We start from the raw sequence: 12,446 nt of genomic DNA on the forward strand, positions 1-12,446 counted from the left end.
CTCACGTTTTGGGCCAAGCAGCGGAATCAAGTTCTTTCCTTTTTAATCAAGTAGGTAGCTCACCTCGACAATTAAGTTTGTTGATCGTTATCTGGAGTCTTTTGTAGAACGACTCAATGATAGTGTTTTGTACTTCTCTTTCCAGACTCAGAATTTCAACTGACTTGTCTGTTAGCAACCACTAAAGATATTGTGGGACTCACTGAACCCCAGGTAGATCAATCCCATGTTTTGTGGCTTTTGTTATTTAGTATTCATTCATTTCAGTCTCCATAACTTAACCAAAATCTCTTTCCTTACTTGCTCTCAGATTCATTAACTCCCTTAGAGGACGAGCTCTTTTCTACTGCTATTCACGTCCCCTGCAAGAAATTTTGAACTTGTCTTACTGAACCTGAGGATATTTCCCCTATGTTTATTGGTGAGCACGCATGTGTACCTTATCTCTTAGCCATCTGTTGGCGTTTAGAAATAGGAATGTTAGCAGCAACCCTTAAACAACTCTTGGGCTCCTGTCATAAACTGTCCTCATATTGTTTCTTTTACAAACCTCACTCTATTTGTTCTATTTCTTATTTTCTCCACTTATCTGTTCGATGTGTGCAACGTTTTAATATAAACAATGTATCATGTTCTCAACCACTCAATTGCCTAGACCAGTGCCCATCCAATTTGATGATTGAAATGTCTAAGTGTTGAAAATGTTAGATCCCTCAATGTAACAATTCAAAATTTGTATACTATGTTCATATTTTGTGTCTATTATCTGATAGGTCCCATGGAAACCGAATTTGAATAATTTCATGCCCTGAAGAAGGTGTTACCCCAGGAAAGGGGGTGTCACACCGAAACGCGCGTCGGCGTCTTGAACTGAATAGTTCCTCACACAGATTCATTACTTTCCATTATTGGATATTTTTGATTGTATTAATATTCATGTCCTATTTTCTATTTGTGTGTCTTCACGCCTTAATAGACTAGCCTACCACGTTGGGCCTCTAAATTGTTCACTTTTTTACCCCTTAGGATGTATGCTTTATATGTGATTATGGTGTGATTGAGTATGAATGAGAGTACTGAATGATTTTATGTCTTAGGCTTTCCATGGGCATTATTGTTTTGTAGGACCATTTTGGCCTTTGTTCGTTAAAATGTCTTTGCAATATTAATATGCACACTTATTAAATAAGTTTTTTTCAATTAATTCAGAAATCAAAACAAAATAAAAAAAGATAAATATCGTTAATTGTTTTTCATCTTGATTTATGCATGGTCTAGATAGAGTGGTTCTTCTCTTTTCAAAAATTGACTTATATGCAACATTTAAAAGATTATAGGTATAGCAGATCGTTTTGTATTTACTTGAGCTCCTGTAGAGCCAGAGAATCAGGTCAGCAGAGCCGTTAAAGAGCGAGATAACAAGGTCAGCAGAGCTGCTCTAGAGCTAGAGAACCAGGTGAGCAGAGCCGCTCTAGAGCCAGAGAACCAGGTCAGCAGAGCTGCTCTAGAGCCAAAGAACCAGGTCAGCAGAGCTGCTTTAGAGCCAGAGAACCAGGTCAGCAGAGCTCCTCTGGAGCCTAAGAACCAGGTCAGCAGAGCTGCTCTAGAGCCAGAGAACCAGGTCAGCAGAGCTGCTGTAGAGCCAGATAAACGAGGTACGGAGAGCTGCTTTAGAGGTAGAGAACCAGGTCAGCAGAGCTGCTTTAGAGCCAGTGAACAAGGACAGCAGAGCTGCATTAGAGCCAGAGAACCAGGTCAGCAGAGCTGCTCTACAGCCTAAGAACCAGGTCAGCAGAGCAGCTCTAGAGCCAGAGAACCAGGCCAGCAGAGCTGCTGCAGAGCCAGAGAAACCAGGCCAGCAGAGCTGCTTTAGAGGGAGAGAACCACGTCAGCAGAGCTGCTTTAGTGCCAGAGAACCAGGACAGCAGAGCTGCATTAGAGGCAGAGAACCAGGTCAGCAGATCTGCTCTAGATCCAGAGAACCAGGTCAGCAGATCTGCTCTAGATCCAGAGAACCAGGTCAGCAGAGCTGCTCTAGAGCCTAAGAACTGGGTCAACAGAGCTGTTCTAGAGCCAGAGAACTAGGTCAGCAGAGATGCTGTAGAGCCAGAGAAACCAGGCGAGCATAGCTCCTTTAGAGGGAGAGAACCAGGTCAGAAGAGCTGCTCTAGAGCCTAAGAACCAGGTCAGCAGAGCTGCTCTACAGCCTAAGAATCAGGTCAGCAGTGCTGCTCTAGATCCAGAGAACCAGATCAGCAGAGCTGCTTTAGAGGGAGAGAAATAGATCAGCAGAGCTGCTTTAGAGCCAGAGAACCAGGTCAGCAGAACTGCTTTAGACCCTGAGAACCAGGTCATCAGAGCTGTTTTAGAGCCCTAGAATCAGGTCAGCAGAGCTGCTCTAGAGCCACAGAACTAGGTCAGCAGAGCTGCTCTACAGTCTAAGAACCAGGTCAGCAGAGCTGCTCTAGAGCCAGAGAACCAGGGCAGCAAAGCTGCAGTAGAGCCAGAGAACCCAGGTCAGCAGAGCTGCTTTAGAGGGAGAGAACCAGGTCTGCAGATCTGCTCTAGATCCAGAGAACCAGGTCAGCAGAACTGCTCTAGAGCCAGAGAACTAGGTCAGCAGAGATGCTTTAGAGCCAGAGAACCAGGTCAGCAGAGCTGCTTTAGAGCCTGAGAACAAGGTCAGCAGAGCTGCTTTAGAGCCTAAGAACCAGGTCAGCAGAGCTGCTTTAGAGCCATAGAATCAGGTCAGCAGAGCTACTTTAGAGCTAGAGAAACAGGTCAGCAGAGCTGCTCTAAAGCCAGAGAAGAGGAAACAACCAACTAATGGTTGACGCTGCGCACTGTGCTAAGGGTAACAACAGTTACACATAGTTAATCACATTAACCAAACATCAAAGAATACAGAAGAGTACCGTTAATGGAAACATATATTTTCAACATATATGTGAAGAAAACATCATATTACATCATCATATGGAAATGAAAATATGTACATGGTAATAGTCAACTACCACAAACAATTCAAAACTGTGATATACAAATTAGTGCTTCAAGATGATCACAAGATGGTATATTGATGAGCCCAATGCATTTCGGGACTTAGCTGTCCCTTCATCAGGGGAAATCTGTGGAAAAATACATATATATCATAATTAATGGCATCCGCTAAATATTTATATATATACAAGAAGAGTCCATGGTGGAGAAGTATGTGGTTGGTGTGTTAGATAACACTTGCCAATAACCCAAACGTATGATAAATAGACCTTATTTATGCTGCTATAGAGGAAAAAATATGATGTAGACACCCAGGAACGTGATTGCATAACCGATGAAAGTGACTCAAGAGAGAGCAATAGAGGTAAGTAGTAGTGCAAGAAAATAAAAGAAGTAATCCAGAATGAGTATATAGTGTAATGTTATGAAGTATAGAGGTAGCTGAATAAAGCCTCACCTCAAATGATATGTTTACAAGTTTATAAAAAGAAATATAAATGATTGTGTTCAACAATCTGCAACCGGATAAGCTGAAAAGTAAAAGAAAGAATGAATAAATGCAGATGTACGAATGAAAGAGGAATGTATAAGGAGAAGAGGGCGCAGCCCTACTCACCGACTGTATGGTATTTATCAAATGAAGGAGAAAAAAACTGGAAAAAATGCAAGAAAACATCGTTTTTAAAAAAAGAGGAAATGAAAACTATGAAGTGTGTTTATTACGCTAATGGAAATAGAGGCGAGAACGATTACTATACTCACTTTAAAACAGAAGGAGGGAGTATGCGTGCCAAGGTCTTTTGAAGTAGTAAGTGTCACACAAAGAAAACTCAGAGGTCTGTGACGAATCCAAACTTCAATGCAGTGCGTGAAAAACAATTGTGCTCGTTCCGGCGCTGAAGCAAGCGCTATAATAAACGAAAAAATCGAATTATAACTAAACCTGACTTGCTAACATAGCAGATAGTGATCCAATTACTAGTTGAATACTGCACGAGTGCAGGGTACTTACACGGGAATGCCGACAGCGATGCCCAGAACCGGTAGACACACTGGCGTCCTGTTGGAACAACGGGATGTTCAGGTGTAAATCGCGCGCGAATAAATGAGGTTTGAGATACCGGAAACAAGGTAGGGGACCTAATAAAAAGAGAAAGGGGACTGGCGGGTGACGCCATATTTGAGAAGGTATTTCATAAACCGGCAAAGATAAGAAATGGGGATGTGGAACAATAAAATAGAGCAAAGTAGAGTTATATACCAAAAAATGGGTTAAAAGAATAAACTAAATGTGAACTACTAAAAAGAAGTAAGGAAAACCTGAAAACACGTAAAAAGAATCACAACCGGTGAATATCCAAATACTAATCTGATCTGGGAAAATGATTGACGTGATGTTGAAATAATCGACAAGAATACCGAGACACCGTTATTGGGGAATTACCATTAGATGCTAAATAAGTAAGGTGAAACCGTGTGTATACATAAAAGAGATGACAAATAAAACATATAATAAAGAGGAAATGAATACTGAAAAATGAACCCGAGAACGAGGACATAAAAATATGTGTAATGTGTGACATAAAAACTGGTGGGAATCTGGATGTATGTATGGTGTGAGATAGATATTGGTACTCAAGAGGCTAAGGCATCTATGGAAAATGTAAACGGGTGTATAAAGTATTTATGTAAACTTAACTAGCCAATGAAAGAAAAGAATGGTTAGAAAAAGTGTGCTGATTAACAACAAGAGGAAAGGTGATTACCCATATAGTGAAGATATTGAAAAAGAAGACAATAATGAGTCACTAAGTACATAAAGAAAGATATGAATACAAAAAATACTATATTTACAAGAAGCATGAAAGGTCTAAACGATCATTGAGCCCGCATGGGGCCAAGGTCTGCAATTTCTGGATCCAAAAAATCTCTCTGCGCAGAAGAAAATTGGTGGTGTCTACGCCTGGTCTAACATCAATAGTTTCGATAATCTGAAAACGGAGTTGGGAAATTGTATGTTTAGCTTCTGACCAATGCATGGCAAGGCTCGAAGTGCTGCTTTTGTTCCTAATCCTGGATTTATGTTCTGTAATGCGTGTTTTTACTTTCCGCTCAGTTTTACCTACGTAAGCCTTGCCGCAAGGGCATTTGATGCAGTAGATAACATGAGTAGTGTTACAGTCACTGTTGTGTTTCAAGCGAATGTGAGAACCTGATGTAGGATGAGTTAAAATGTTTCCTGTTATTACGTTGTTGCAGTGGATACATGCATGGCATTTGCGGGTTCCATGGTAGACATCAGGTTTGTCAACAGTCTTCGAAGATTTCAAAAGGTTCCGTAAATTTTTGCCTCTGGTGTATGCAAACATGGGTTTCTCTATGAAGAGATTTTGAAAATCTTGTTCCTGTTGGAGCAGTTCCCACCGTGAGAGGATGATGTTCTTGATTTTGGTTGAGGAAGTAGAAAAACTACTAACAAATATAAGTCTTTTAGAAGGTGTTCGCGGTTTCTGTTTCAGTAAATCTGCTCTTGATGAAGCCATGGCTCGTGTTAAGCAATTGTGTAACACCTCCTGTGGATATCCTCTCGATGCAAATTTTTTGGAGGTGATTTGTAATTGATAAGTGCTGTTGTCAGGATCCGAACAAATTCTACGTATTCGAGTGAATTGAGACAATGGTAAATTGTTGATTAGATGACGGGGATGGAAACTGGAAAAGGTCAGAAGACTGTTGCGATCAGTGGGTTTATGGAAGACTGTGGTGTTGAATTGATTCGTAGGTGTTTTGGTGACTTGTACATCCAAGTAATGAATGGAATCTTTGTGAATAGTGTAAGTCAATTGGATATGGGTGTGGGTCCTGTTAAGGGTCTCTATCATAGAAGAAAAAGACTGTACTGAGTCACTCCAAATCAAAAATATATCGTCTATATAACGAAGATATAGACGTATTTTGGACCACCATTCAGTGTTTGAGATGATGTTGTCTTGTTCATATTGTGCCATGTAGATGTTCGCATAGGCAGGTGCTCCCGAAAAGCCCATCGAAGTTCCATTCAGTTGTGCATAAAATTGCTGTTGGTACTGAAAGTAGCTATTATGTAAGCAAAATTTCAAGAGTTGCAAAATTAAAACCTTCTCAATGTTAATGTCGGCATTCCCGTATAAGTACCCTGCACTCGTGCAGTATTCAACTAGTAATTGGATCACTATCTGCTATGTTAGCAAGTCAGGTTTAGTTATAATTCGATTTTTTCGTTTATTATAGCGCTTGCTTCAGCGCCGGAACGAGCACAATTGTTTTTCACGCACTGCATTGAAGTTTGGATTCGTCACAGACCTCTGAGTTTTCTTTGTGTGACACTTACTACTTCAAAAGACCTTGGCACGCATACTCCCTCCTTCTGTTTTAAAGTGAGTATAGTAATCGTTCTCGCCTCTATTTCCATTAGCGTAATAAACACACTTCATAGTTTTCATTTCCTCTTTTTTTAAAAACGATGTTTTCTTGCATTTTTTCCAGTTTTTTTCTCCTTCATTTGATAAATACCATACAGTCGGTGAGTAGGGCTGCGCCCTCTTCTCCTTATACATTCCTCTTTCATTCGTACATCTGCATTTATTCATTCTTTCTTTTACTTTTCAGCTTATCCGGTTGCAGATTGTTGAACACAATCATTTATATTTCTTTTTATAAACTTGTAAACATATCATTTGAGGTGAGGCTTTATTCAGCTACCTCTATACTTCATAACATTACACTATATACTCATTCTGGATTACTTCTTTTATTTTCTTGCACTACTACTTACCTCTATTGCTCTCTCTTGAGTCACTTTCATCGGTTATGCAATCACGTTCCTGGGTGTCTACATCATATTTTTTCCTATCTATAGCAGCATAAATAAGGTCTATTTATCATACGTTTGGGTTATTGGCAAGTGTTATCTAACACACCAACCACATACTTCTCCACCATGGACTCTTCTTGTATATATATAAATATTTAGCGGATGCCATTAATTATGATATATATGTATTTTTCCACAGATTGCCCCTGATGAAGGGACAGCTAAGTCCCGAAATGCATTGGGCTCATCAATATACCATCTTGTGATCATCTTGAAGCACTAATTTGTATATCACAGTTTTGAATTGTTTGTGGTAGTTGACTATTACCATGTACATATTTTCATTTCCATATGATGATGTAATATGATGTTTTCTTCACATATATGTTGAAAATATATGTTTCCATTAACGGTACTCTTCTGTATTCTTTGATGTTTGGTTAATGTGATTAACTATGTGTAACTGTTGTTACCCTTAGCACAGTGCGCAGCGTCAACCATTAGTTGGTTGTTTCCTCTTCTCTAGTTTCTTCTATGCTCGATTGACAGCGAGCATCACGCTGCAGCACCTATATCATCAAGTTTAAACTTTTTTGATCAGCCAGTCAATAGGAGTGCGCTGCCCACCCCTTTTCCGTATATGCACTCTTCTGTCTCAGCAGCAGCACCCACTTGATAACCATGTCATTTTACGCCATTACAAATATCACGGACAATAGAGCCAACACGAAAGCTTATACCTCAGATGAGGCCTCCCAAATATATTCACTCATACAAGAAGTTAAAATCACGGACACCCATGGTGGATCCATTACCCAACAACTCCGGCAACTTGAATTCATTACTAGGAGACAGCTTAATCAGAGACTTCATGCCTCCACCCTTGTTCAATATCACAAGGCAAAGAGAATTCCACGTGGACTACGTCTGGCCATCAAACCAATGCTATTTCGCTTTCATCTGAATACAGCATTCATGGACAAATGGTACTCAATCCTTAATAAGTGCTCATTAGATCTCATACTCTTAATCATTGAAGAATTGTCGAAAACCATCAAAGACTTAGAAGAAGAAATTTTTTCCTTAAAAACTTAGTTAGAATTTCGCATGGAAGCAGACTCTTGGAAGTTACACTTGGAAATCCTTAACCAAAAACTGGATGGCAATGAAAGGGAGCTACAAGAAGGCAAGTTACGAAAGTATAGACGCGACACCATCGACTATAAACTGAATGAGGTTTACACGTGGGCCGAGATATATACTCGCAAAAGATTCAACAACAAGAAAACACCTACCACTTCGGACGAAAGTCTGGCGTCAGAAAAAGACACTACCACAAGCCGCATACCGGCCTCTTCAGTGAATCTAGTCCAACAATCTGGTTCTCCTTTAACAGGGGATAATGCACCAATTGTAACTATGCCTACCACTTCTACTGCATCCACGTCCTCTTTTTTATCACAGGCCACGGATCAGGGGCGCCCACCCCCACCAAGAGAAACGTCCAAATCAACAACACAAGAAAAACCAGGAGAGGGAAAGGAAGGCAGCGGCAAAGCTTTACGCAGCGGGAAAACGGTGAATTAGTGAGTAACATATCATCATACACTCTAAATAATCAAGAAAAGTCCCTTTTGGGACGCGGACTATCGTTTGTACCCACGTCTCATGCCAACCACCTACAAACTCAAGGAGAATTTTTCAGATTTATGCGCACGATTCGATTAAAGCATTTCTTCAGTGATGTTGCAACAAATGCCATACAAGATGATTTTTCCATTCAACACCATTTTAAACCAAAGAGCACCTTCATGCCACCGACATCACACAAAACTTTGGACAGCTTTGAGACGTTGGTCAACAAGGACTTGGAAAAACTTAACTATAGACCTAAACACCACAGCAACACGTCGAAACATGAACGTCAAGTACTACTTAAATTGTCCAACAATCCTTTGATCACAATCCAACCGGCTGATAAAGGAGGTGCCATAGTGGTGATGGACTCAGAATACTACCACTCTAAAGTTTTGACACATGTCTCTGATACCAATACCTATTTGCCACTATCATGTGATCCCACCGCACAATTGTCTGATCTACTCAGTACTATTCTAAACGCGGCATTTGAACAAGAATGGATCGACGATAACACACGGCTTTTTTTATCATCATCCAATCCACAACGTCCTCACCTATACATGATCCCTAAAATTCATAAGGATCCCCATGATCCCCCGTTTCGTCCAATAGTATCAGGTTGTAAATCTATTTTTGACCCCATTGGAAAATTCCTGGACCATTACCTACAGAAGTTTGTACAATCTTGGAAAACCTATCTTAAAGACACTACTCACTTTCTCCAAAAACTCCAACAGATGACCATTGATCCTCAAGATTCCATTTTCTTGTGCACTATTGATGTCACAGCTCTCTACACTTCGATCCCACATGCTGCAGGACTTGAGGCGGTAGAATGGGCTTTACTCAAAGTGGATGACATTAACATTGAGAAGGTTTTAATTTTGCAACTCTTGAAATTTTGCTTACATAATAGCTACTTTCAGTACCAACAGCAATTTTATGCACAACTGAATGGAACTTCGATGGGCTTTTCGGGAGCACCTGCCTATGCGAACATCTACATGGCACAATATGAACAAGACAACATCATCTCAAACACTGAATGGTGGTCCAAAATACGTCTATATCTTCGTTATATAGACGATATATTTTTGATTTGGAGTGACTCAGTACAGTCTTTTTCTTCTATGATAGAGACCCTTAACAGGACCCACACCCATATCCAATTGACTTACACTATTCACAAAGATTCCATTCATTACTTGGATGTACAAGTCACCAAAACACCTACGAATCAATTCAACACCACAGTCTTCCATAAACGCACTGATCGCAACAGTCTTCTGACCTTTTCCAGTTTCCATCCCCGTCATCTAATCAACAATTTACCATTGTCTCAATTCACTCGAATACGTAGAATTTGTTCGGATCCTGACAACAGCACTTATCAATTACAAATCACCTCCAAAAAATTTGCATCGAGAGGATATCCACAGGAGGTGTTACACAATTGCTTAACACGAGCCATGGCTTCATAAAGAGCAGATTTACTGAAACAGAAACCGCGAACACCTTCTAAAAGACTTATATTTGTTAGTAGTTTTTCTACTTCCTCAACCAAAATCAAGAACATCATCCTCTCACGGTGGGAACTGCTCCAACAGGAACAAGATTTTCAAAATCTCTTCATAGAGAAACCCATGTTTGCATACACCAGAGGCAAAAATTTACGGAACCTTTTGAAATCTTCGAAGACTGTTGACAAACCTGATGTCTACCATGGAACCCGCAAATGCCATGCATGTATCCACTGCAACAACGTAATAACAGGAAACATTTTAACTCATCCTACATCAGGTTCTCACATTCGCATGAAACACAACAGTGACTGTAACACTACTCATGTTATCTACTGCATCAAATGCCCTTGCGGCAAGGCTTACGTAGGTAAAACTGAGCGGAAAGTAAAAACACGCATCACAGAACATAAATCCAGGATTAGGAACAAAAGCAGCACTTCGAGCCTTGCCATGCATTGGTCAGAAGCTAAACATACAATTTCCCAACTCCGTTTTCAGATTATCGAAACTATTGATGTTAGACCAGGCGTAGACACCACCAATTTTCTTCTGCGCAGAGAGATTTTTTGGATCCAGAAATTGCAGACCTTGGCCCCATGCGGGCTCAATGATGGTTTAGACCTTTCATGCTTCTTGTAAATATAGTATTTTTTGTATTCATATCTTTCTTTATGTACTTAGTGACTCATTATTGTCTTCTTTTTCAATATCTTCACTATATGGGTAATCACCTTTCCTCTTGTTGTTGATCAGCACACTTTTTCTAACCATTCTTTTCTTTCATTGGCTAGTTAAGTTTACATAAATACTTTATACACACGTTTTCATTTTCCATAGATGCCTTAGCCTCTTGAGTACCAATATCTATCTCACACCATACATACATCCAGATTCCCACCAGTTTTTATGTCACACATTACACATATTTTTATGTCCTCGTTCTCGGGTTCATTTTTCAGTATTCATTTCCTCTTTATTATATGTTTTATTTGTCATCTCTTTTATGTATACACACGGTTTCACCTTACTTATTTAGCATCTAATGGTAATTCCCCAATAACGGTGTCTCGGTATTCTTGTCGATTATTTCAACATCACGTCAATCATTTTCCCAGATCAGATTAGTATTCGGATATTCATCGGTTGTGATTCTTTTTACGTGTTTTCAGGTTTTCCTTACTTCTTTTTAGTAGTTCACATTTAGTTTATTCTTTTAACCCATTTTTTGGTATATAACTCTACTTTGCTCTATTTTATTGTTCCACATCCCCATTTCTTATCTTTGCTGGTTTATGAAATACCTTCTCAAATATGGCGTCACCCGCCAGTCCCCTTTCTCTTTTTATTAGGTCCCCTACCTTGTTTCCGGTATCTCAAACCTCATTTATTCGCGCGCGATTTACACCTGAACATCCCGTTGTTCCAACAGGACGCCAGTGTGTCTACCGGTTCTGGGCATCGCTGTCGGCATTCCCGTGTAAGTACCCTGCACTCGTGCAGTATTCAACTAGTAATTGGATCACTATCTGCTATGTTAGCAAGTCAGGTTTAGTTATAATTCGATTTTTTCGTTTATTATAGCGCTTGCTTCAGCGCCGGAACGAGCACAATTGTTTTTCACGCACTGCATTGAAGTTTGGATTCGTCACAGACCTCTGAGTTTTCTTTGTGTGACACTTACTACTTCAAAAGACCTTGGCACGCATACTCCCTCCTTCTGTTTTAAAGTGAGTATAGTAATCGTTCTCGGCTCTATTTCCATTAGCGTAATAAACACACTTCATAGTTTTCATTTCCTCTTTTTTTTAAAACGATGTTTTCTTGCATTTTTTCCAGTTTTTTTCTCCTTCATTTGATAAATACCATACAGTCGGTGAGTAGGGCTGCGCCCTCTTCTCCTTATACATTCCTCTTTCATTCGTACATCTGCATTTATTCATTCTTTCTTTTACTTTTCAGCTTATCCGGTTGCAGATTGTTGAACACAATCATTTATATTTCTTTTTATAAACTTGTAAACATATCATTTGAGGTGAGGCTTTATTCAGCTACCTCTATACTTCATAACATTACACTATATACTCATTCTGGATTACTTCTTTTATTTTCTTGCACTACTACTTACCTCTATTGCTCTCTCTTGAGTCACTTTCATCGGTTATGCAATCACGTTCCTGGGTGTCTACATCATATTTTTTCCTATCTATAGCAGCATAAATAAGGTCTATTTATCATACGTTTGGGTTATTGGCAAGTGTTATCTAACACACCAACCACATACTTCTCCACCATGGACTCTTCTTGTATATATATAAATATTTAGCGGATGCTATTAATTATGATATATATGTATTTTTCCACAGATTGCCCCTGATGAAGGGACAGCTAAGTCCCGAAATGCATTGGGCTCATCAATATACCATCTTGTG

The 12,446-nt window shown here is 39.7% G+C and overlaps 3 long non-coding RNA genes across 4 annotated transcripts; 2 read left to right on the forward strand and 1 right to left on the reverse strand.

Annotated features, from left to right (window-relative positions):
- Nucleotides 1–2,912: 2,912 nt before the first annotated feature.
- Nucleotides 2,913–4,115, reverse strand: LOC146870754 (uncharacterized). Of its 2 annotated transcripts, XR_014959447.1 has the most exons (5): nt 4,013–4,115; nt 3,763–3,908; nt 3,617–3,653; nt 3,458–3,530; nt 2,913–3,128 (listed from the first exon to the last, which is right to left on the reverse strand). It is a non-coding gene; the product is annotated as an uncharacterized LOC146870754 (long non-coding RNA). The 2 variants fall into 2 exon arrangements; XR_014959448.1 differs by lacking the exon at nt 3,458–3,530.
- A 2,088-nt stretch (nt 4,116–6,203) lies between these two features.
- On the forward strand, nt 6,204–6,721 carry LOC146870755 (uncharacterized). Its single transcript, XR_014959449.1, has 3 exons — nt 6,204–6,416; nt 6,526–6,562; nt 6,649–6,721. It is a non-coding gene; the product is annotated as an uncharacterized LOC146870755 (long non-coding RNA).
- A 4,670-nt stretch (nt 6,722–11,391) lies between these two features.
- On the forward strand, nt 11,392–12,049 carry LOC146870756 (uncharacterized). The gene is made up of 4 exons (XR_014959450.1): nt 11,392–11,494; nt 11,599–11,744; nt 11,854–11,890; nt 11,977–12,049. It is a non-coding gene; the product is annotated as an uncharacterized LOC146870756 (long non-coding RNA).
- Nucleotides 12,050–12,446: the final 397 nt, after the last annotated feature.

Source organism: Triturus cristatus, chromosome 1_1 (genome assembly GCF_964204655.1).
Source record: "Triturus cristatus chromosome 1_1, aTriCri1.1, whole genome shotgun sequence".
NCBI lineage: Eukaryota > Metazoa > Chordata > Amphibia > Caudata > Salamandridae > Triturus > Triturus cristatus.